The sequence below is a fragment of the Hetaerina americana genome, unplaced genomic scaffold, assembly GCF_022747635.1.
Source record: "Hetaerina americana unplaced genomic scaffold, ioHetAmer1.1.p SCAF_32, whole genome shotgun sequence".
In the NCBI taxonomy this organism is placed as follows: Eukaryota; Metazoa; Arthropoda; class Insecta; order Odonata; family Calopterygidae; genus Hetaerina; species Hetaerina americana.
This window is the reverse complement of record NW_027286897.1, coordinates 2,439,422-2,465,879: the sequence shown is the minus strand read 5'-3', so window position 1 is coordinate 2,465,879 and position 26,458 is coordinate 2,439,422.

The window sequence follows — 26,458 nt, the reverse complement described above, 5'->3', positions numbered from 1 at the left end:
ACTACCAAATTATTATTCCCACGCTATGCTAGAACGTAATTAACAAGATTAACAACGTGTGACTTCCAAACTCGGCTTCATGGCTAGTAATTTCCCCTAGCTCATTTTTTTATTTCTTCGAGGTAGCTTATTCGTTGCCTCAGTGAGGTGCGCTCTTAGGAAAACACCGTAGGGCCGAGGTTTGATTCCTTTTAGTTTTGGACGCCACCCGTACAACCTAGGCTGCATGATCTTTCGGGTACCAGATTTTCCTGTGTAACCGGATGCGGAACACGGAAAGGAACCGGTCTCTAAACATTGACGTGTGCATTTCCCACGACTTGCGGCTAATTGGCTGGTAGGCTCCACTCTAGCCTGTGAAATCAACCTAGGAGTAATTTACGGTGCTCGTTCTCGTGTGCCATTCGTAAAAAATATAAAACTATGTATTTATTTCCAACCCACGCTGTTTACGTATTAATAGGTGGGAAGCAATGAAATTTTATACTCATATTTTGCGTCATATTTTTCTGTATTTTATTTAGCTTCAACGAACTCTTCAAATTTTGTTTATCTAGTCTAATAATAGGGAAGAATCATTTAACTTCCTTGCATTCACTCACTCTTAAACCTCACTCGCTAATTAATGGAAATCCTTGATCGCTTTCAAGTGACCTTCGCTTTTGATATTCAGTAGGTAGATGTTGTCTGACAATATGAGGAAATCAAAATTTTCACGTGTTTTGATCTGCACCAGGAAAAATTTCCACTGTGTTAAATCAATTATAATAAGTGGATAAAAATATGATTACACTAAATCATCCGAAGTTATAATAAGAAAACGATTGTCCTCCACTCTCTTGAACAAACACCCCAGCCAGCTTCGGATTTTTGGCCTAATATACCTTATTTTAGTTGCTGCCTTCATTTCAATAAATAGAGACATAAATGGAGATCTAATATCTTTAAATAAAATATGTAATGGAGATATTATATTTCTAATTTTCCACAGTTATGTTGGTCTCTCAGCGCACAAACTTCTCTAGAGAGAAATTTATAGCTCAAAAATACATCACTTACGTTGCTGTGGTGACAGAAATGCATTTACCTAGACATACTACTGCGTGGACTACATATATCATTGCATATGCATTGCAAGATATATGAATAAACTCGAATGTAAAAATTAAGAATTAAACTAAAGTGAAACGTAAATATGAAATTTTCTATTACAGCTATCACCCAATATATCTCTGTTGATTGTATACAAAAAGTATCTAATTGCTAAAATGATGTTCCCATTTTTCCAGGCATAGCCATCTTGTATAGCATCTGGCATTTTTGTTCACGACAAATTCTCCAAAATGCAATCGGTTGTTTGGGTTATGAAAACTTAATCGCCTCTTTTATTAGTCTTTAAATGGTTTCGCATGCTTTTAAGCAGTGTTAATTCTTAATGAAATAAGAAATTTTAATATACGAATACATGGGAATGCATAAACACAAAACTTTAATATAAAACGAGATTTAAATCTCCCATTTCCAATTTTACGAATATAATGGGTGTGTGTGTGCGTACGCTGAAACACATGTATGTGAGAAGAACGAAAACAGTATAATAATATTTTCCCCTCCTGTATTTTAATAGACAATTTTATTTTTCAATAAATGATGTCTCTATATATGCGCCAACTTCTTTGTATGCAAATAAAAGCTTATTTTACGAGTTGTTCCACAAGTGTGTGTGTGTGTATATGTGTATATATATATACATATATATATATATATATATGCAAATAAAAGCTTATTTTACGAGTTGTTCCACAAGTGTGTGTGTGTATATGTATATATATATATATATATATATATATATATATATATATATATATATATATATATATATATATATATATCCCTCCCCGGACTACAACCTTGACGTGGTGGAAGGGCTTGTGTGTTCCGATGACCCCTAGAGCTGTACTGGCGGGAGTAATAAAAATTGCTCCTGGTAGGGTCACCCATGCCAGATAGGTCGAAGGTTAGGAGCCAGACGAAAGGTAGTCCACGCAGCGTCTGTTCCTCAGTGAGGCGGCTGCAATGGCGTCTGACCCCAGTGGGGCGGCCAGTAAGTGATGGTGTCACGTTAAAAACACTATTGAGGAAGGCAACGGGAAACCACCTCAATTATCATTCCCTAGAAAAATATGATGGACAATAGAGATATTTTGAGTCCTGGCAACCACGGGGCTCGGCCCAATCGGCCGTGTGTCGTGCCCGGCAGCGGGGGAGGCAAGGCTTCCGCGGTCGTCATCCCACGAAACCCTTGCAAGGGAAAACCAGCAGCAGCAGGACAGAAGACGCAGGAGAAGAAGACCAAATTAGTTAGAATAGGAACGAGGAATGTTAGGACAATGATGAGGACAGGGAAATTGGAGAATGTTAAGCGAGAGATGGAAAGGGGAAAAATAGATATTTTAGGTCTATGCGAGGTGAGATGGAAAGATAGCGGGGATTACTGGAGTGATGAGTATAGAATAATATACAGCGGTGGGGACGAGAGCCAACGAGGGGTTGCCATAGTCTTAAATGAAGAGGTAGGAAGAAGCGTAGTCAACATAGAGCAGGTAACGGATAGAATACTACTAGTGGAGATAAAAGCAGAACCGACGAACTTAGTTATTATTCAGGTATACATGCCACCGAGCAACCATAAGGAAGAAGAGGTCGATAGGATATACGATCAGTTAGAGGACATGATCGCGTGTGTTCATGCAGGGAAACATTTGATAGTGATGGGGGACATGAATGCGACGGTAGGCGAAGGAAGAGATGGTGATGAGGTGGGCGACTACGGTTTAGGCACGAGGAATGACCGCGGGGAGAAAGCAGTTGAGTTCTGCAGGAGACAGGGGTTAGTCATCACCAACACTTGGTTTAGACACCACAAAAGACGCAGGTATACATGGAAAATGCCAGGTGACTCAGGAAGATATCAGCTAGATTATATCCTGGTTAGACACAGGTTTAGGAACAGTGTGATAAATTCGCACAGCTTCCCGGGAGCGGATGCGGACTCAGACCACAATTTAGTTGTTATGAAATGTAGCGTACGTTTCAAAAAGATAAGGCAGGGGCGGCGAGTTAGAAAATGGAATGTAGAAGCATTAAATGGGTTGAAAAGGAAGGAATACAAACAGGCGGTAGAGAAAATCATGGAGGATGGTAAAGGGCTTAGTACTATCGAAGAAAAATGGGAAATGATCAAGGAAGGGTTATCAAAATCCGCAACAGACACTATTGGAACCGTTAACGCTAAAAGGATTAGGAAACCATGGATCACGGATGTGATGATTACAAAGATGGATGAGCGGAGACAATGGAAGAATGTAAATACTGAGATAAGCCAAATGAAGTAGAAAGAGTTAAGCAATAAATTGAGGCGGGTAACAAATAAAGCAAAAGACGCATGGTGGAAGACGCAGTGCGAGGATATGGAAAGTCTACAGAGGAAGGGTGAAATCGGTGCGCTGTACAGCAAAGTGGAATCGTTATCGGGAAGTAAGAAAGGAAGAGCTATAGTATGCTAACAGTTAGAGATAAGGCGGGTAAGGTAATAGTTGACGCAGGAAAGATCCAAGAGAAATGGAAGGAGTATATAGAAGAACTGTATGGTAAAGAACTCAGACCAACAAAGTTAGACATTGAAAAAGAAAATGACGTAGAGGAGGACAGCTTAGGTCCAGGCATACCAGACCATGAGATAGAAAGGGCATTAAGGGAGATGAAACTAAATAAGGCCGTGGGGGTAGATAACATTCCCGTGGAACTTTTAAAATGCTTAGGAAAATGTGGGAGGAAGAGGCTATATGGGCTGATCCGTAGTATTTATGAGGAGGGAATCTGGCCGGAAGACTTTGTGAGATCAGTTTTAGTTCCTATTCCGAAAAAGGTAAAGGCCACGTCATGTGAGGACTACAGGACAATTAGTTTGATATCCCACGCAGCTAAAGTTGTTCTTAGGATCATAAACAAAAGGATAGAGAGTAGGGCAAAAGATTACTTAGGGGATGATCAGTTTGGGTTTAGGAAGGGGAGAGGTGCGCGTGATGCCATTGCAGTAATGAGATTATTAATCGAGAGGAATATAGAACACAACCAGGAGGTATTTGCCTGTTTCGTAGATTTCGAAAAAGCGTTTGATAGAGTGAATTGGGAAAAACTAATGAGTATATTGCAGAAAAAGGGAATAGATTGGAGGGAAAGGAGGCTAATCCGCAACCTGTACATGTCTCAGACTGCTCAGGTGCGGGTGGGAAACGGGGAGTCAGGATGGGCAGTGTTAGGAAGGGGTGTAAGGCAGGGTTGCCCATTATCACCGTTGCTGTTCAACTTGTATGCAGAGGAAATGATCAAAGAGGCATGGGAAGAACTCGAGGTAGGAATGAAAGTGGGCGGGGAATTCGTAAAATCAGTTAGGTTTGCTGATGACCAAGCCTTAGTTTGTCAGTCAGCCAAGGGGCTGCAAGCATTGCTGAGTGAATTGGAAATTCAGTGCGACAGGTATGGAATGAGAATAAATATTAATAAAACCAAGATTATGCGATTTTCTAAAAAGAAAAAGGCTAAATATTAAAATAGGAGGGCAAAAACTAGAGCAGGTAGAACAGTTTACGTATCTCGGAAGTGTTTTGGATCAACACGGTCAAAGTAGTAGGGACGTGAGGAGGAGAATTGCGCTAGGCAAAGAGGCTTTCACAAGGAGGAGGGAGTTGATGACGGGGACTCTGAGTAAGGATGTTAAGAAAAGACTCGTAAAAACTTTGATATGGAGCGTAGCTATGTACGGCGCGGAAACGTGGTCATTGAAGCAGGAGGATAGACGTAGACTGGAGGCTTTTGAAATGTGGGTGTGGAGAAGAATGGAGAAGGTGAAATGGACAGAGAAGAAAACAAATGAGGAAGTACTTGGTATGGTGGGCGAAGAGAGGGGTTTGTTGGGAGCAATCCTATGGAGGCAGGAAAAGTGGATGAAGGGGGTGTTGACCGGCAGTGGGATGTTGAAGACTGTGATAGAGGGTAGAATGTTGGGCAAAAGAGGAAAGGGAAGGAACATGATAGGGATGTTGGACGGGATGAAGGGGGGAAGAAAGTACTCAGAGATGAAGAGGGACCTGATATAGAGTAGGATGATGGATTTTGTGTTTTGTTAGGAGTAATAAAATATTTGTTTGGTAGTTGTGTCCATCGAAAAACCTACCTTAACCGGTAGATTACCTTAAAAAAAAAAATATATATATATACATACGAGGGTCATCCGGAAAGTAGTACCCGTTCGTGAAATAAAGACACAAAAGTAAATATTAACAAACATAAAAAATTTTATTTGAAAGAGGATACTTTAAACTACTTCTCAACATAATCTCCAAGCAAATTAAGGCATTTGTCATAACGTGTGACAAGTTTCTGTATTCCTGCTGCATAGTCCTTCGCCGCCAGCTCATTGAGATACGTGAGGGACCCATCTTGCACAAATTTTTGCATAATGCAGATGGTGTTTAACAATTTCATGAACAATTGTTCGAGAAACATTGGGAAAATGCTCACAGATGTCATCAATTGTGACGCGCCGATCGTTCCTCACGAATTCGTCAACTGAGCTCACCAGTTGGTCTGTAATGACAGACGGTCTCCCCGAACGCTCATCGTCGTGTGTGTTCCCCCTCCCCATGTTGAAGTTGCGACACCACCGCCGAACAGACGACTCGTCCATTACATTGTCTCCATACACCTCCTTTAATTGGCGATGAATATCACATGGGCGAACGTTTCTTGCATTGAGGAATTTAATCACTGCCCTCACTTCACAACTGGCGCCGTTCTCAATTTTTTTAAACATTGTAAACAATCACAGAAACAACACAGGCAATGCTAGCGTCACGCAACTTGGCTCAGAGAAGGCAGACAAGCCACTGAAGCTATCTGACCTCGTCCAGCGGCTACTCGCGTCGTCAGCACTTCATGCGGCACGAACGGGTACTACTTTCCGGATGACCCTCGTGTGTGTGTGTGTATATATATATATATATATATATATATATATATATATATATATACATAAACGCTACTCTCACTCTCCGTGCTAAAACAAGTGAGGAAAAAAATAGCCTCTGGGGCTGAGGATGGGGTAAAGACAGGATTCAGTAGAGATATCGCAAACTTTAATTGATTGTTGCGGTCTCTTTGTGTGAGTAATTTTATACGAATGTACGCTCAAGCGAATCCGAGTAGATTACATGTTTCGATTTTATCTCGATTAAGAAGCTGCTAATCAAGTTGCTGAATGCTTTGGTTTCATCAAGAAGGAATCATTATATTTTTATTATTAAATAACTCGATTTCTCGCTCCGTAACAGTTGTGGGGATTTTTTTATATTTGCTTATTTTTACACATGATGTGCCTGCGGAAGGTAGAATATTTTTTTATAATGAAAAGGGTTTTATTTACGGGGGGGGGGGCACTTGCCTCAAGATGATATTCTAAGAAACTAAACTCTTTACTTTGGTGCGAGTATGAGAGAAAAAGCCTTTTCGCCTGCGAGATAAGAGCTGTCTCCAAAGGAAATTTTCCCGAGTGACAGATCACGCATGCATGAGCCCCACTTAAAGCACGCCCAGGAGAATGCACTTCGGTCCACGAGGGATAACGACCACGGCGTATATCCTCCGGGGAACAATGTCACGGAATATTTTTAAAAATCCCCGCGAATTCACAGCACGAGCCCCAGTGTTTTCAGTCCTCTTTAATCCTAAGGGCTCTTCTGTGATGTATCTCCCGTAGTCACCCATTCTGTTTCATCTCGGGTCCGGTTATCACTTCCGTTGCAGTATCAAGCTCTCAACACGACTCCGCTCCATTCCCGCACTCCAGCCCTCTCTCTTCCCCACTTGCACTTTTCAGACGTCCCTCGCAAAACCACCCTCGTCTCTCTGTGCACCCATCCCTCGTTTACCCCTCCCCTTTTTCCTCTCCTCTTCATCCTGGACTCATAGTAAAACTCTCACCCACCTTTCCCCCTCGGGTCACGTTACCGCGTTATCCAGCACCGCACCTCCCCTTTTGCGGTGGCAGCCCGCACCCCTCCGCCCGCGGCCAAGCCACTCCCTTCTCGTCAATCCGTCCGCCACCACCAACCTTCCAATTGCATCCACCTTCCATAGTCGGGAGTAACCCCCATACTCTATGCCAGGCTGGAGGATAAGGGAGGGCGGCTACCCTACTGTGTGATAGAGGTGCAGACGACCGTTCAGAGTAGATGTCCGAAGTTTTAGGTCGCTTTTTGAACTCTTCCTCCTTTTTTTAAATTCCATCCACATAAAAAATGTTCGAACAGCTGACGATATCGTAGCACAAAAAGCGTTAGATGGCTATTAAATTAGTCTGTCGAGCTAAAAAAATATTTTCTGATTCGATTTCATATTAGAGATTGTTTCTCATTTAATTTATAAATTCAACGAGGTCATTTAGTTCCAAGAATGGCGTTAGATATCAAAAGTCATTAGAATAATTGTTCATAAATGTAATTTGGAAACCTCACAATTTCATACGTTACGTTTCCTCTCGTTATGGCCGTGAATTTTTAAAGGGAAAAGTTACTACTTAAATCGAGCGTTTCGACTGCCTATTTCCATTCACTTTACCTCGATGTTTTGCCTGCCACTGCGAGGCTAAAACTGTACCCTCTAGGTTGGTGTGAAGCTAGAAAGGTTTTCACTTGTTTTTAGAGAACGTTCAAATCAAAAAAAGCCGTATGAGCAGTCTTCATGCTTTAAACCGGCCGCTAATATTGTGACGCTTCCATAAAGATTATTCACGAAACGAGTGACTTTAACTCTGTACCCTGTTTAATTCCGTGAATAAGTTCTTCTGCGAGGGTTCCCAGACAATATACTCATATTCAAGGGAAGGTCTAACCTAGGAGGAGAAATAATACCTCCCCTGAAATTTCGAATCATCTCCTTACCCGAACTTGCGAAACTTTTCTTATTTTCAGTGTAAAAAATTATTCTCTGACATTTTAAAATTTTAAATGGACGTTCGGATAACGATTAATATCCTGGAGTTGAAATGACCCAACCCCCTCCGCACACTCTCACACCCCATCTCTTGTATGTTCACTGCTTCGTCCGATTTCAAGAACCCATGAGGAAGAACTCTCCGAAACCCTCGGGAGACATCTCAGAGCCCTATGGGGTTCTCCATTCCTCCACCTGTTTAGATGCATAGACGCGGGGTGAGGGGCGGAGGTGTGTACCTCCTGCCCTCCGCCACCTTTCCTCAGCTTCGTGCCGCCGCCGGCCTCAAAATATCCAGCTCGTTCATCAATCAATCGTCGTCGTCCCCTGCAGCAGGAACGCCCCTTGTCGTCGTCCGGCCTTAATGAATGCGTCCCGTCCACGTCGCGTCGGGTAAATGAGGAAGATGGAGGTGAGGAATCGAGCGGGGGGAATGGGGGGGCTGTTCAAAGCGGAGAAGCAAAAAATGGAGGTAGGGTGTCCAAGAGAAGAGTAATAGGAATAAGGGGGTGGTTTACGGGCGCGGAGGAAGGATCCCCTGGGCGAGCCACGCCCTGGGCGTGCTGAACACGCGAGAACACTTGGGGGCCCTTTACACCACTCTGTCTTTCTCTCCCTCTCTTTATCCCTCTTGGTTTCTTCTTCGTGGGCATCTCGAGCACCAGTTGATCGCGAACGGAATGATCCACGTATTGCGGCGTAGAGGGCGTAGCAAAAAAAAGGAGTTGTAATGGCGTTGTAACACTTTCAGCATAATGACTTTCTTTCCGATATCTTTGTTCAACGTTATATTTATATATAACTATGAGTCTTGCGGTTGTAATACACAGTTTAGTTGAAGGCACACACAGGTTCCCTTGTCGGAAAGGTAAAAGAAAAAAATAATAAAATCGGTATGTTTCATAATTTTTGACACATGGTTTCATTGAAACATTTGGGTAGAGTTAGAGAGACACTTGTGTACCTAAGGAAATATGCCAGGTTCAAATCCCAAGTGATGCTAATTTAATATTCCAGAATTTTTTTAAAAGCTGCAGGTAGTAGAGGGAAGGAATCGATCCTATATACGAGGGCTGTGTTAATTTCACACGTCGAAGGGCTTAGTATACATTGCAATCTATTCTATTGCAAGTTGCTGTGAAGAAAATAATCAGTCAACAAGATTGGATTGAGCTTGCCGATTGATTGCTCAAGGCCAGAAGCGTCCTTTTTGTGATTAATATTCAGATGACCGAAAATTAGCGATACGAAAGCTGAAATAAGCCAAAGCAGTGCGTGTTATCGTTGAGAGATGGAGATGAAAATGAGCTGTACGTAAGACAAAGAAAATTTAAATTACCAGTTTTTGTTGTAATTATTGTTCAAGCTTATACGTTACCGTCCGAAGGTGTCTTTCCCTGAAAAATGAGTTACCTAAGTCTTATACGTGTATGAAAATATGCCCATATCCTTAAAAATCGCTACAGCTCATGGAAGCCGTTGCAAGACATGAAATTTAGAAAACTTTTAGCGGTACCTCTGAGCACACGACTGTTTTATGCAAGAAGTTAATCATTAGAGAACGTCTATTGCTGCATATTAGTCAGGGATCTAAGGGATTAATTAAGTTACACTAAACGTTGAAAAGTTAGAGTAACAAGTGGCTAGCTAACGTTGGCGATTACCGAAAAAACAGATAATCTTTTATTCAGTAAGTTTCGCGATTATAACTGTAGAACAAGCAAGGTGGCCATTCATTAAGTACCAGTGATTGTGAAATTCTTTTTGTAAAAATAAATGAGCTCTCGTGGTACTGCTAACCGAAATACATTTACACTACGAGCATTGTTACATCAGCTCGCGGTATCGATAGGAAAGTTGCAAATAAGAGTAGTTTCGTTTATTTTGCGTAACCAACAGTATTATTTTGGGTAGTTTCCACGGTAATATTGTGAGCCAATTAAATCCAGTTCTCATTTATAAAAGAATGCTTATTGTGGTTGTAGTTTTATTATTTAATTGAAATGAAACAGTTGCATATAATTGCATCAGATCACTAACGATAGCAATAACTTGTTTTAGGAATTGGTCATCATAGGTCCTCTTCCGTGGCTGGCAGGTCCATGGAGAAAATAGTACAGCCAAACTCAAATTTCATCATTTATCATTTCACTGACTCTATTTGTATTCATTATGTTACTTATGGCTGATTGTAATTTATAATAAATGCCATGATCATCACGAAATATTTCGCATGGAGTATCATCGTATTTTACTGGATACGTATCCATTTTGAACTGAAGTCTTAGTATTCCTTGGCACGACTTGCGGGGCAGGATTAAGGTGTGGATGCCGCAAAGAGTGAAGACGTGGAGCACAGGGTGGGGCGGGGGGAGAGGGGTGGGGTTTGGGACCGAGGCTGCACCACGCCCATGGGTGGCACTTCCGGCAGTTAGCTTCGTGGAGTGGAGGGAAGGGAAACCCGGCGCTAGTCAAACAGAGGGAGGAGTCATTCATTACTTCAGCATAGTTATAATTGGATGATTGAATGGATTTTATTGCATGAAGTCTCTGCCAAACGAAGTTACAGCATGTGTCTGAGAAAGTAAACGCATCGCTTTATCTTTCACCATCGCATCAGTTTCGCTACGCATGTATTTGCCTTTGAGCCACTTTCCCAAAGTAACTCTTCACTACAGGAGATACCTACCATTATATACAAGCATGTGTGTATACCTTAGCATCAGTAAGTTGAATTTCTCTACTTTAACGAAAAGAACTTTTCGTGGACAGGTGAAATAAAATGAATGTTGATGAACAGTTTTAACGGCAGTTTTTATGAAATTATCTATCAGAATGACGTAGCATGCGCAAAGTTCGTAAGGAGGTGGTGATGTGAATGGCTGCAGCGTCTGATAAGCAGGAAAGAGTGAAAATGGGCGAGATTTTTCTTTTACCTACTTATTGAGACTTCATCTTGTGTTATAGAGCTGATAGTTTCCATATGTCGTTTCTCATGTGAAACTACGGGAATATTATTGTGGTTGAATGAATTGGGGTATTTCTTTCTCCATGAACATATCAATTATCTATCAAGGTAAAAAAAATACAGCTCCCAGATAAGTTTTTAAACATATACTTAAATGAATACATATATTCATACTTGTGGGTCGCGGTAGTTCAGTGGGTAGAGCGTTGGACTGCTGACCGGAGGGCCCCGGGTTCGATTCCCGGGCAAGGCACTCTGGGCACCTGCAGCTCCACCCAAGCTATGTGATTTTTCGGGTACCAGGTCTTCCTGGGAAACCATAACCGGCACAGGGAAAGGAACTGGCCCCCCTACCCTGATGTGTGAATTTTCACACGCCGTATAGGGCTTAGTCCTGGGTGATTTCTACCATCACCTACTAAGCCGACCTTCGGGTTGATTACTGTGTTCATGATTTAAGGTTTATTCATTCTTATGCATGTATACTATATATTCTAATCCTACTCTTAATAATACATTAATCTGAAAATTAGGCTGTTTCTTTGTTTGGCGCCACATCACACCAAGTTGGGATAAGGGCTTCTAATTTGTCACAAATGTAAGGTAGAAATTTAGAAAGTAACATAGGGTATGCCCAATTTTGATATAATTTTCTGGAATTTTTTGTCATCGAAAAAAACAATATTTTGTTTTGGAAATTATTCAAATGCAAAAAGAGAAAGAATACCAATAAACTACCACGTGATTTATCTAGTTATTGTATCATTTAAAAATGTATATCATGATTAATACCGACGGTTGAGCAGTTGCCTCGAAGATTGTACACAGCTGCTGCCAGGTTTGATAGTCTCGAATTATCACTTTAAAAGTGCATCAGGTTTTTTGGCAAACCGCTGCTGCAAAATCTCGATGATATCGAGTTATTTCTTTGAGGGATAACCTTAAAGCTGAATCAGTTCGTTTTTTCGAATTAAGTGTTCATATAGGTGGTAAAATCTAGTATGCATCCTACTACTCGAAACTACCTCTTACCTACACGCCACCACTATGGTGTGTGGTATGAGATGATTACACACCAGGTATACAATTGCGAAAATTATTTTTTTGTAACTTTTAGACGCAGTAAACTTTTATAAATGGATTCAAATAATATAGATCATTTTAACTATAGGTACATACCCTATGGTATCTAAATTAGATCTTAGAGCTCTAGGGGTTATAAGAATGCACAAGCCTTTACACCACGTCAAAGTTTTGGTCCATTACAAATGTATGCCTGCCACTTAACACTTAACATAATTGTCATTTTTTTATTATTAACAGCCTTAAGATATCTTCCAGCGAAGAAGAACCTTTTAGTTGTAACTTCAATCTCGATAAAAGCAAGTTTAAAGGACATACATAAAATAATGATAGATTAGAATTTTTGAAATGAGCCACGGATCAATATCAGGTACTAATTACCGCAGCCTTCAGATATTTCCATCCCCCCTTCGCCCCCAAAACCTTCCATATCAATCCCACACTTCCAAACGATCCCCTCCCAACTATTTCTCTAGCAAACCTTTCCCCTCCTCCCCCTTCCATCCTGCGTCCTCGTCCTCATGTCCTATCCTCTTGAAACCTCCTCATGTTCCTTCTTTCCCCGAGGAAGGTGATTTGGCCACCATATTTTGAATACGTGCGAGTGTCATTCGTGCGTGTTTTTCTGTGTTTACTGACCGGCGATTCATCGCCCACTCGTTTAATATTTATTGTATATACAAATATGTATACACATACAAAAAAATATATTTATATTTTTTAAATAAATTTTACATTCGTGATCTGCGTGGTTCCGCCTTCCCCACCTCTCGTGTTCGTCCATAATGTGTGCTCCTATCCCTTTTCCTTGTATCTGTTTCTATATAAATGAGTATATATATACATACATACATATATATATATATATATATATATATATATATATATATGTGTGTATATATATATATATGTATAAATATATATATATATATATATATGTACACATTTATATATAATATATATGAAGTTAGCACTAGCGGACAAAAGAAACACAAAATCACTCGAAGAAGAAAAGAAACTCAATATTTATCGAATTTTCGGTGGAGCAAGCCACCTTTCTCAAGGAGGAGAAGATTGGTACTGTTCCTTCCGCGTACACACACATACATCCCCCTGCCACAAACCCTAGTGGTGGCTTGCAGAGTGCTGACATAAATAAATAAAGAAAAAATAAATAATATCCCCATCAAAGGAGTACGCAAGTGATTTCATTTCATTGTAGCGCACTGAACTTTCTTTGGAAAAATTAAGCATGCGTTTTGCCATTGTTAAAGGACTTTTGCAAAAGACATTCAGATACACTTAACTGAATGAGTTACCAGAGCGAGAATGATGGAGTAAGATACAAAGCAAGGGAATATGGAAATATCAAATGGAAATGTCAAGGGGAAGTAGTGGGCTGCATTACTACGTACATACGAGTGCGTGTAAAAGTTTGTTCGAATTAACTTCAGGTTCTTGCCTTTGAACTTTGAAACAATCAAAGCATATTCAGTGAGAACATAAATTAATAGATTCTCTATGTTCATACACTTGGACGTTCAATTCTAAGCTCACATACCGCGTTCATTTGGACAATGTATCAGAGAAAAGTGAACTTATTAGTTTGTTTTCAAACGCTTCAAATATTTTCACATACTTTCATTTCATTTTTATTAAATGAAATTTCCTTCATTTCTTTTTTATCAAATCTTTACATTGTTTATAATATAGTAAATAACCATTATTTGCATATTTAAGTACGATTATGTTGACTACGGAAACCCCATTCTCTACTTCAATAGGACTTCATCACCTTCCCCAATGTGTTGGGTTCACACGCAATATGTCTTGATAGGATGTAATCTGTACCCTTACCAATCAGATCAACCCTCAGGTTAAATTTTGCGGTTACTGTGGTACGTAATTCTCTTCCTAATTTCCTGCTCTTAAAACGCTTTGCGAATGGAGGAGGAAATGTTTAGTTGAGAAATATAATTACTATGAATTTGGTGATCAAAACTATTCTGGCAGAGAGAATCTCAACTTCAGTGCATGGCAGAAACAAATGCAATACTGTGAAGGCTTACGGAATGCAAACAAAATGTTGCAAACAGAGCGTAAGAGTCTACCTCAAGCGCCTATGGTGTTGTATCAAGGACTCCTATACCACTGGTGCCTATATCACAGGAAGACCACACTGCGGTGTCACTCCAAGGTCATCTGTTGACATTGATCTGTATTTCGCTTCTTGCATCCTTCACTGCGATGTAACAAATAGGAAGGCGTCACGCGGAGTAATACTCCGACTTAAAAAGAGAAATAATCAAAGGATGCGATAGATATATATCAGCTTCTCAAGGCATACGTCTGATAAGAATGCTACCGATGTCAGCTTCAGGATGGTGAGTCCTTTCTCAGGCAATCGTAATTGACTCAGCCATCTCTTTCACATTTTCTTAACGCCTTATCTCGCATATTCTTTGATTGATACTATCATTGACTGGCTTAATGAAGTTATAATTTAGCAATTTTCTTTATAAAAGCATTTACTAATATCCCACTGAAGAGGTCACGCTAAAATTTACGTCCTTGTTCGATCTGATAATTACTTGATTTTTTTCGGTTACTTAAGCAGGGAATATTCCAAAATTTTCATTTGAAGTAGATTTTAGAAACGCAATATACATATGTGTATCTCCTCATTAAATCCATTTCGGAAAATACAGTTTAAATCAGATTTATTTGTATAATGTGGTATTAACATGTGAATAGGCGAATAGCTCTTGATAGTGATAAAATATTGACATTTCCCATAGCACTTACAAGTGGATATATCAAATTGTATATTTATGATTTTGTTTTAATGAATATAAAGTATTCATGAGATGTTTCTTAATTCTAGACATGCCAAGGCACTGTATTTTTCAATGCATGTCTCCCTTCTGGCAGTTTAATCTGACTTTTAGAATGTGAAATACGTCCTATGAGAAAAAAATACGAGTATTCTCGGTCTTTATTGATTGTGCCGTGAACCTGGTTATTATCCATTGTTACAATGATTTCGTTTTGAAGTCCATATTTCATTATCACCTTGTAATTCATGGTGTCGGTCTTGGGGGGTGCGGTTCGTACTTCTTATTCGGATTCCTTATTGGAATGTGGCCAGACGCGTACAGCGGGGGGGAGGAAGGAGAAAGGAGGCGATCGCTTCTCTTCTGATCACGAGTGAATTTCAGGGATATGTCATGTTATGTCCTAGCCTCAGGAAATTTGTGGAAAGTATAATAAACTGTTTGCCAAAGTAGTCAAAGATTCTAATGCTCAAGTGTGCACTGAAACATACAAATTGGTAGTTATGAAATATTTTACGTATATTATATATATATATATATATATATATGCATGTATGTATAATGTATACCAAGATAGCACTAGCTAAGAAAAAACAAAAACACACAAAAAAGAAATTCACTTATATTCCGGATTTTCGGTGGCGCCGCCACCTTTCTCAAAGGAGAGAAGGAACTGAGGAAAAGACTATAACAGAAGGAACGGGGACGTTGGATAGAAGGGGAAAGCGAGGAAAGGTTTGCGAGGGTAAGAGTTGGGAGGTGAATTTTTGGAAGTGTGGGAATAATATGCAAGGTTTTGGGAGCGGAGGAGAGATGAAAATATCTGGAGATTGGGGTAATTATTGTCTGATATTGATACCTGATTCTTTCCAGGAATCAAGGAGCCAGATAACCGCCTGTTCTGATGTTTTGAATTTGAGTGTAGGGTCAGAGGGTAGAAGGGGTGCTAGAATGGAGATACTATGGCATTTATCAAAGGGAGTGTTACGTACGGAGGCGTGTTTTTGGATTGGGAGCATCAAAATCAGGGACGAATATCTTTTTACGAGAAATATCAAGGGATGTCATCCTGTCCCTCATCTCTCCAGTTCACGGCTGGAAGCTCATCAAAATTCGCTTCCTAACCCTTGAGGTAACATCTTATGCTTATTTAACGCCATTAAGTAACTTTGTCTATACGGATGAAGATATTTATGGCCTGAGATACGTAATCTAAGTGTTACTAAAAAATGTAACCATAAAAAAGTCAGCACTATCACCTTGTCCAAAGTGCGGAAAGAAAGTTTTTCTGGAAAGGTGTTTTTGACATTGGAGTGCTGACTTTGGTGCGTTGGTTGATATGAAGTAAGCGACGCGAGATAATTTTATTGCCTCCGTATTGAGCTAACTGTATATAATTGATTTGATGCATCATTTTCATTCCTTTCAGAAGAGAGGATCATTAAAAAATTATCTATAAATTTGAAAAAAAACATTTATTTGGGCCCGCAGCAAATTATCTTCTAATCGAAATTTCCAAAGACTGTTTCTTTGTTGTAACTTCACAAGGTTGAAACTGTTCATTTGTAAATTTTAGTCGCACAGGCATTTTATACTTACGAATGGTGTTTTCAGTAGAGGATTCTTCACACCAAGTGAGCATTAGAATTCTGAGAATTAATATCTGTAAAGTCATTATGAGTTTTCTTTTAAGATATTTGTTACATCTTTATTTTATATTTATTACGTTTATCATGTGATTTGAATTTATTAATTGCTTAAAATTAACGGCATAATTTCCCCTTGTATTTAAAGTGACGCTATTTTATTATGGGTTCTACAAGTATCAAAATGTTTCCATTACGTTTGGTTGTAGTCATTAAATTTATTTCGCAATTATGAGAGACTGATTGGGTTTTGAAAATTTAAATTTTTCAAGAAAGGGTAAATGTGTTATAACTTGCCATGCCAGCTGAATATTCCAACATGATTGTTTTACGAATTATTGCGCCATTCATTAAACGGAGCGAAAATTCAATTACAGATTAAATCTTTTGCAAAAATTGAAAAGATGCCTCTTTAGCAGTGATGTTGAAAATGTATTATTACCCCCATCGTACTGTGCTAGGAGATATAATGTCAATAAAATTAGAGAGATTAAGTGTAGAATAGATAGATTTAAGATGTAATTTTGGCCACGAACGATAAGGGATCATAATGACATTGTCCGACCGCGGTAGGGGTCATATTTGGGTCAAAATTAATTTGGTATGTATTCAACCCCTGCCACACACCAAAGAGGTGGCTTGCAGAATACTAAAATATCTATCGAAAAAATTACAATTTCTAATAGAAGGTAGGCTATTGGACTGGTTTTGTCGAGAGTTACTCGAGCATTGGGATCGACACATTGAAAGATGTGCTATTAGTACCGAAACTATATTTCCCTCTAAGATAAACTTCCGAGAACATTTGCAAAATTGAATATCAACCGAAGGGATCAATAGGCACCAGCCATAAAGTAGTTCCTTCCTGCTTATAATTTGTATTTGAGCGCCATAAACTCTACAGAGAAAAATGGAAACGAATCATTGATTAATTATTTCACAACGGTTAATTAGAATTAGAAGCAACGATAGAATTGGTTGTGAATGTATTTTTACGAATGTATTTTTACGAACGCATTTTCATTGCATACCTAATTTCTATTATTTTCTTCCAGCAAAGCTGAGAAAATTCGAAAAAATGTAGTGTTTATTGACAAGGAAATGCTCTCTTGTCTTTAGTATGCAATGATCGATTTGGCCTGCTTTCATCGCTCGCAACCGATGATCAATGGCTGATTATAAACCAAAAATGCAATTTCCTTATTGATTTCATTCGGCTGAAAAAAATCATCGAGAGTAGCTTATAATGGAGATTCTCAAGTTGACGCCTGGCGCCTACGTACGAGTATATGCCCAGCAAGCGAAAATTGGTGTGTGAAGAGATGCCCAGCTCTTTGTGTTTGTCAGTGATCATCTGTCTAAAAACAAGTGATTAATGAACAATGTCGATGGAATCAGGCCTTTGATTACAGTTACGCGGTCAAAATGATACAAACTGACTATATGATACTATGAATATTGATTATATAGATACTAAATACTCTATTATATTGCAAAACACCTCAGCATCGTTCAAGTGGGAATACGAGTATAGTATTTAACTTATCGATCACTAATGGCGCTTAAAGTGGACAGCGTTCCTGGTTAAGGCGAGAATTCGTCTCTAATTATTCGCAGTTCCTCCCGTTGACTCACCCCCTAATTACATTTTCTCTTGATTTGAACACTTTAGTCTCGCTTAACCATCCACGGACGACCGATAAATAGGCGATGATCTCGCGTATCCAATTGAAAGGTGTTAAGGGAGGTGTCAACATGGCCGAGCCTCGTATTTGGAGGCGAGCGGAGGTGTCGCAAGGGCTCTTTGAGGGGACAAGGTAGCATAGGAAGAGGCGGACATGGGGGACGGAGGAGGAAGGGAGGGAGGGGCAGCTTGGCAGTGGTAGCGACGGCAGCGTGCGGTGGCGATCGGAGGGGAGAGGAGGATACTCGAATGTGGGGGGAGGGGGGGTGCCCTCTCTCTCTCTTACTCAGTGGGTAGATATGGACGAGAGAAATGATTATGTATTACAAGTGGGTTCAACAAGGCCGGCAGTGGGTGAGGCGGCAGGCAGGCGTTTGGGTGGCTGCAGATGAGGAACACGTACTCGCGCGGGCAGTTTGCGCGCGCAAGTTGCGTGCAGTAACGCACCCTCCGGATGTCCATAAAAAAAGGGGCGCGTTCTTCAATTTCGTGATTGCAAACGGCAAATGGTTTCGCGTCGTACCGCCAAGTATCATAAGGGGGTGACCTTAACACGCATTACTCCACACCTAAATTCATTTAGGAGCCCGGCAAAGTGCGAAATCGATGAAGGATTGGACATTAGCGGTGCGAGGTCACACGAAAAGAGTCGACACTCTACGGTGCCGAATGTGGTACGACAGTTTTAAATGCGCTCACAAGGGAGGTAAGGTTTTAGACTTGGGCGTGGAACCTTTTAGTTCACTACACATTACATCAAAATGGTGCCCTTCAAGCGACCGCTAAGATGTGTAGCTGGGGGTGATCCCACACCAGACTTGCAACATAAAAATTAAACCGATAAGAACATTAAATTGTCCAATTACTATTTTATTTGATAATTTAGTATCCTGCAAGCCACCGATAGGGCATGTGGCAGGGGGTGAATACAAACCAGACTAATTTTGACTCGAATATGACCCCCTACCACGGTCGGACAATGTTATTCTTATACCTTATCGCTCGTGGAAAAAACGACATCTTATTTATGCTAGAGATTTAATCTGTAATTTAACCTTCGCTCCGTGAATGATTCTAGCTAGCCTAGCACCAGCCCAGCTGCTCTAATATTTTGGATACGCTACTAAGTTTATCATAACAACCTTTCACAAACCTAGCTCCTCTTCGCTGCACGCGAACCAATTCGGCAATCAATCCAACTTCGTGAGAATTCCATATACTAGCAGAATATTCTAAATGAGACCAAACCAGCGGATTATAGCATTTTTCTTTGACCTTTTCATCACAATTACCCATTGTTCTTGTAATAAAGCCTAACTACTGTAGAGTTAAGGAATTTTACGAGCAGGATAAAATGCTCGCAGACAAGTGGACCGTAAAAATAGATAAACATTTTCAAAATGTGTCAGGTGGGAAAAGTTAGAATTATGTGGAACCTAGAGACGTAATGTATGAACAGTATCTTACTGACGTGAGGTAATCGGACAACCTTGACCGCGGTATCCCATTACTAGATTCAGCATTAAGATATTATGCATAGCTACGATATTTATGTAAAACCCCTTAGTTATTTTTTTACTTAATCAGCTACATTCCAATTGCTAGTAACTTAATAAACTAATATTAATAGAGTCATCGGTGGTAATTTAGTAGAAGCGAAAGCCGAAGTAATTTTCCGAAGTTAGATCAAAACACTGGCGACTTCACCTTGAGCAATATCTGTAAGATTTTTGAAGCGGGTATTCAAATTTTCTAAGAGCCATGGATTTGGATGGGGAGGGACTTCCCATCAGAAACAGAAGAATGGGAAAGAGATTATCCTTACCGATGATATTACCCCGTCTTAGCCTTACTTATGCGCACTTCATAAGAATGGCTCCCTTATTTACATTTTTCGCTCCTTCCCCTCCAAAATACTCCCGCACCAAACATCTCTCTCTTTCACTGGACCACTGTAAAACCACTTTTATTCCAGTCCTCGTCTCACCATTTTTTGGACTGTAAATGCCAAAAAGTGCGAGATGATGCCTCGTTAATGCGAAACCGGTCACAGTGTGTGCTAATAAACCCGTGAAAGGGCGTGAAGGCCTTTACTTTCAATAGAATTCCATAAATGCCTAATTCGCAACCGGTTCGATCTGCATGCTTCCCTCCCTCCTTAGCACTCGAACGATGAGGAGGAAGTTTCGCTAAACCCCTTGGGGGCACATACCAGCGCTTCAAATTCCTTTCATCCTGCTATAGTATTTTTGCTCGGGAATCCGGAATACATAATGATGCTATACTATATTTACACCTAGGGGACATGTTTAGTGTTATCGAAAGTATATCTTATTTATCATAGGTGAAGATCGAATATAGTATATCCTATGTGTCCAATTAAGTTAGAGTTCACCTCGTCCTTTGCCATAATCCCTGAATATGTTAATCACCATGTTATGAGTTTATCCTGTGTCACCGAAGGTTTACCATCTGAAGCTATTGTATCTAGAAAATAGTAATATTTTTAGCAGGATTCTAGATAGTGATGTCCAAAGGCATAAACTTGGATTTGAACGTGGGTTCCTTCATTCAGCAGTAGTGTTATCTTATTTACCAAGACAATGAAATACTCTAATAGACCAAAATGCGCCAATACTTCGAAGGACATTAGAATACAGCCATTTGTACCAAGTCGACCTCGTCGAAATTTCCCAAAGGGTCATAGACGTCTATGAGCAACCGAGTGAATATGGAATCTCTCCCTTCAAATGTCACAAAAATTCCATTTCTCTAAATAAAAAAGGAACGTCACACAAGATTTTGAAAAGGGGTCGGAACTGGAGGTAATGTTGGTATGCTCGTGGATGGAAGTGGTAAATGTGTTATGATTGAAGGTGGAGATCAATGTCTTCGAATGTTATTTGGGGGTCTGAGATGGAAGATGTGAAAGATATCAAGAGAGAAAATTTTTGATTCAGAATAAAAGGTAATGAGTTTTCATGTTCGTAGGGCCAAAGATGGAACATATTGTCAATTGAATTGGCTAAGAAGAGGGATTTCAGATTTTAGTTTACGAGCAAGGTATTTTCGAGGAGGCCATGACCAAACCCTCCATACAAATTTTAATTTTTATATTCTCTGCTAAAACATCGCTGGAAAAAGTCTAGACGATTTTTTAATTGATTACATGTGAGACTATTAGTTGTTATTGTACCAACAGATTGCCAAAATATACCGAGAGATTTTCAAGTTTCTCAGACTCTTTAAAGATAACCCCAAGGTTTTCCCAGGCAGTGTTAGGCAGGACAAGCGTAGAAGGCGTTTAAACTTCAAGGTAATAAGTCTTTTTTTATTTTCTCCCTCATTACCTTGTACATTTTTTTGTCACCAGTCACTTAGGAGAAGTTTGCCAAAAGGTTTGTGCACCGATGTGGAGCAATAGATTTCGAAAATCTCTGAGCGAACTTCCAATTTGAAATAGTTGAATGTACACTGCATTTAACGATATCCTCGAACTTATTTCTTTCCACGGAAAGCCGATGACGTTAAGTTTATTTTTTTTAAATTGATGTAAAAGGCGATTTGATCTCATATGCCTCGTGCCCAAACCTCTATATATTAGGAATCAATATCTTATAATAATTATCAATAAAAAATAGTAATTCTTCCCCTATTAATAATATTAAAGACTTCTTTTAAATTAATTCCTAAAATATATTATCAATGTATAAAGATAATGCATATTTTTTAAATATATATTTATTCTATCCCTCTAACAACCTGAGAAATGGCATTCCTCATAGTTCTTTATAGGTCTCTAGGGGTCCAGTAAGGAAAGGCAATCAAGTGATACGTGATCATCTAACCATTAGTTTGGCCCATTTGGTGCCCTGAATACCTGATTTCATTAAACATTTAGGCCAAGTAATGACTACAGAATAAAAGGAAATTGAATGAGAGATCATTATTCTGCTCTCAATTTTTTAAGACGTGCGAAAAAAGTACCCACTCTAAACTAGTCAGTTTTTCAGTTCCACAAATGAATAATTTTCAAGATAAAACGCCAACTAATATAAAATAATATAAGCTTCATAATTACCCTTGTATAAATTAATTTGTCAGAGATATAACTACCAAAGTAAGATCTCAGTGATAAGTACGTAAAATTAGCATTCATATTACTTTCTTTTATGGCAAGCTTCCTGTTTCATTGAGATGTTTTTCGATTCTTGGGAAGGAAGTGGTGGTGTTCGATACTAAGTTGGAATTTGTACTTATTAAAAATTTAAATTAGTAACCCTGTAGTTACTAGTGCTACATTAAACACTTTGAACGATAGAGAATTGAAAACATTTAGGAGAACTCAGTCCCTGAACAAAAATATTGGTTGAAGGAAGAAAGTAATTTGTTGCAGAAAAGATTTTATTCTGGAATACTTTGTTTAACCACTAAATGAAATTTTTTATGGCGAAAATTACCCGAAGACGCAAATATTGAAGTGAAAGAAGCGAAAAAGTGCGCAAGGCTGGGGTAGCCTGTGAACATTAATTAAAGAGAATAAATTTCCTGCCATAAATAAGCAGTAGGATTTTTTTGAACCGTGTCCTTCTCGAAAGAAAGCGGCGTAAGAGGTGTGTACGTACAAAAAAATAGGAAGGCGAGACTGGTTCATACATGTTTCATAATCTATGTTCCTTTGAACGATGAATACTCATCTGTTACTATGATCTCATCATTGATTATTTCTATGGTATCACGCGTACCCATCCTTTATCTAAATACAAACTGATCTTATGCTAAGTACTCAATTCAATCTCAATTCCATCCTTTTGTTAATGATCGTAACTACTACCTTTGATCCGTGTGAAATCAAACTTATGGTCCTCACATATTACTTCTTTTCAGTGTTTTGGAATGGATATTATTGATGATCTAACAGTCTTCCAGCCAAATTTCTCCCCCAAAACACTAAAAATGAGCCCGTAAAAACTAATTGTTCCTCTTTTTCTTTAACTTGAGTAGTTCAGAGATTTTATCTCGGTTTCTCCGTTTTTATTTCCTTTCATATATTTTTTATCCCTCAGGTAAGTCTCCCCCGTTTTGAGCTATAAATATCGAAATCATATCCTTTCTATATTTTAACTCCCTGATCTATCATCTTTACCTTCGATGTGCACATTTTGTCTATATATTCTTTCCATCGTGCAAGAACCTCTTAATCATTTATTATTTCTCACCGGTTGTAACTCTGTAGATAAAACTTAATTTCCTTTCTTAGATCCTGATAGCTGCTTTACCTTCCTGTACTATAGCCCCTCCATTTCGCCCTATTGCTGTAAACTCTGCTCGATCTTCGCACAACTATTCCACCGTATTTCTGGTTCCCTATTCGGTTCGCGCTTTTTATATTCCGGTACTTTCTACAAAATAATAAAATGTCCTCATTCCTCTATTTTCATCTTTCACTCATCTTCCTAATCTCATATTCTGTTAGCCATTGATTTCTAATCTTTTTTTTTAATTTAACGTTCCTATTGCTTCGTTCGCCACTTTCTTCATTCCTTGTTTGAAGTATTCATTCCCATCATTCTTCTACTGCACCCATCCCCTTATCCTTCCTCATTTCATTGACTATAACCTAGCTCTCTTCCATTTCCGCTCCAGTAGAGTGTGGTATATTCCATTTTCTTATACCCCTTCCCAGTCTTTTTATTTAAACATTACACTTCATGAGCACTAAATTGTGATCTGAATCTGCATCTGGAAAACTGAGTTGAGCATGCTATTGCTAAATCTATGCCTAACCACAGATATCTTCCTGTATTTCACGGTATTTACCATGCATTTGTTCCCATTCTTTTGTTTAAACCATGTGTTAATTATAATTATGTGTTTATCCTGCAAAAATCGAATGATTTCTCCCAGCGGTGATTTCTTTCCCCTTCATTGTACTCTCCTACCTCCCCTGTCTCTTCCTTCGCATGCCACCGCGTTCCAATCTACCATCATTATCTGGTGTTTTCTTCTTCGTACGTACATTGTAATCATATCATAGAACTGATCGTACGTATTATTTACTTTTCTTCTCTATGTTTGCTTGTCGGCGTGCTCACCCGAATTACCACTAGAGTGACATGATCCGCTCTTATTTCTACTAATGGTGTTCTGCCATTCGCTTTTACCACGTCCACTACCCTTCTCCCCAGTTTCCTATATATTACTCTAGTTTTACTATACTATGCCAAGTTGACTCTCCGCGAATCTATTTATGCATTAATCAGTAATTATCACTCAAATAGTGCCGGCTATTTTCCCATCTCACTTCGCTTATGGTATTTAATATTTTCACTCCATCACTCTCTTGGTATTTTCCAACGTTCCAGTCGTCAGTATCGTCCTAACACTCCCTAAAGTTCCTATTTTAACGGTGGTTTTTATCATCTATCTCTTCTTAAAGCTATCATCGCTCGGTTGTGTTCGTGTGAAGATGAGCTCAGAGGTCTTGCCTCTAAGCTCTAATTAAACTAATTTAAATACGCCTACACTAATTTTCATATTAGTTTCCATTATTGTTTATTAAGATGATTAATTGAGGCGGCTTCATATTTACTTTCTCAATTATATTGTTCACGTGACACCGATCCTATGACCGCCTAAATGGGGTCCAGACATTGCAACCACCTCTCTGAGGAACAGGTGCTGCACGGACTACAGTTCGTCTGGTTATATTACTCTTAGATCTATTTGGCATGGGTACTCTTATTAAGAGTAATTGGAGAGGACCTAACTAGAAGCAATCGGTAAGGGCCGATGATATTGATGTCTAATAATTCAGCTGCCTTCAATCAAACTTTTGGCTGGCATCTGTGTCTTTTATTTTGAAATGATGTTGCAGCTTTGCTCCCAGTACTTTCATCCAATCTTTGAAGGGTCTCTAGTTAAAATCCGGATAAGTATTCGGAACACCCTCGGCTTTTTGCTCCAATAGCTCTTAGAATTTACGAGTGTGATTCCAGATATTTATGGGAAACCAAAGGGAGAGGACCTGGCCCCGTAACCATACCGCATAAATTTCACTCACCACAGGGCTTAATACGAAGTGAGCTCCGCATTCAGCTTTCTGACAAATCCTTATATTGATTACTGGTTGATTTTATCCATGAATGCTATCGAGTGGCGGTCCCCAAAGTGCGAGGTATGTCACGAGAGGAGTAGTGTGATCCCCGGGAACTCGTGATATCTGATTAATCTCAGCGTTAACCCTCAATGTATGCTGTCCAAGAGGCGGGAAAGTGTACTAAATTTCTGGATGGAGGTTCGAAGAAAATGGTTTTCACGAACAAGTCGTCCGAATCGCATTTTAAAGTCGAAAACTGACTTTAATCCTTTGACTTGCGTCGATTTTAGCGGATGCCGCCGCGGTGCTGTGAGTGGGAGACCTGCGACCGAGGATAATGTCGGGGGGGGGGGGGAGGAGGGCAAGATGGAGTGAAAAGGGGCGGTGGCTGTAGGTAAGACGGAGACGGAAACGATGGCTCCGGGGGAGTAAGCAAAGGTTTTGAGTGACGCAACTCCCGACTCGCATCTGGCGCGAAACTCCTTTATGAATGGGAAGAGGCGATGAATGGGCGAAATAGAGGGGCGAGGAGGGGAAGCGAGAAGGAGAGAGAGTGAGAGGGGGCATGTTTGTGTGTGTGTGTGCGTGCGTGTGTGTGGGAAGTGGGTGGAGAATTGTCGGGAGTGTTATAGAGAGGAGCAGGGGGATTGAGGGAGAAAGGTGGAGATGGGGGGAGCGGGGGCGGTGAGGATGGTGACGTGTTACGGGAGATGAGGAGAGAGAGGAAGAAAGATGAGAGCAGGGGAAAGAGAGTAGACACGGCGAGAAGAGAGAGAGAGAGCGATGAGCGTTGGCGGAGAGCTAGGCGTGGGAGGTGAGGGATGGGAGAGAAGGATGTGGACGGAGGAGGAGGAGGCGGATGAAGTGTTTGCTTCCTAAGGAGGAGCGGGAAAAGGCAAATGGACGGTGTAAGCGCTTTTAGCCAGGTAACAATCCGCCGATGACAATGTTTCTGCAACATCGAACTTGGCTCCGTGATCACAATGGAAGAGGGAAGGCACTTGGAGCCAAACAAAAGTCTCAACAGCAGTGTAAAGTTTACAGCAAATAAATAATAGCGAGTAAACGTATCTTTTGTGATATGGGTGAATA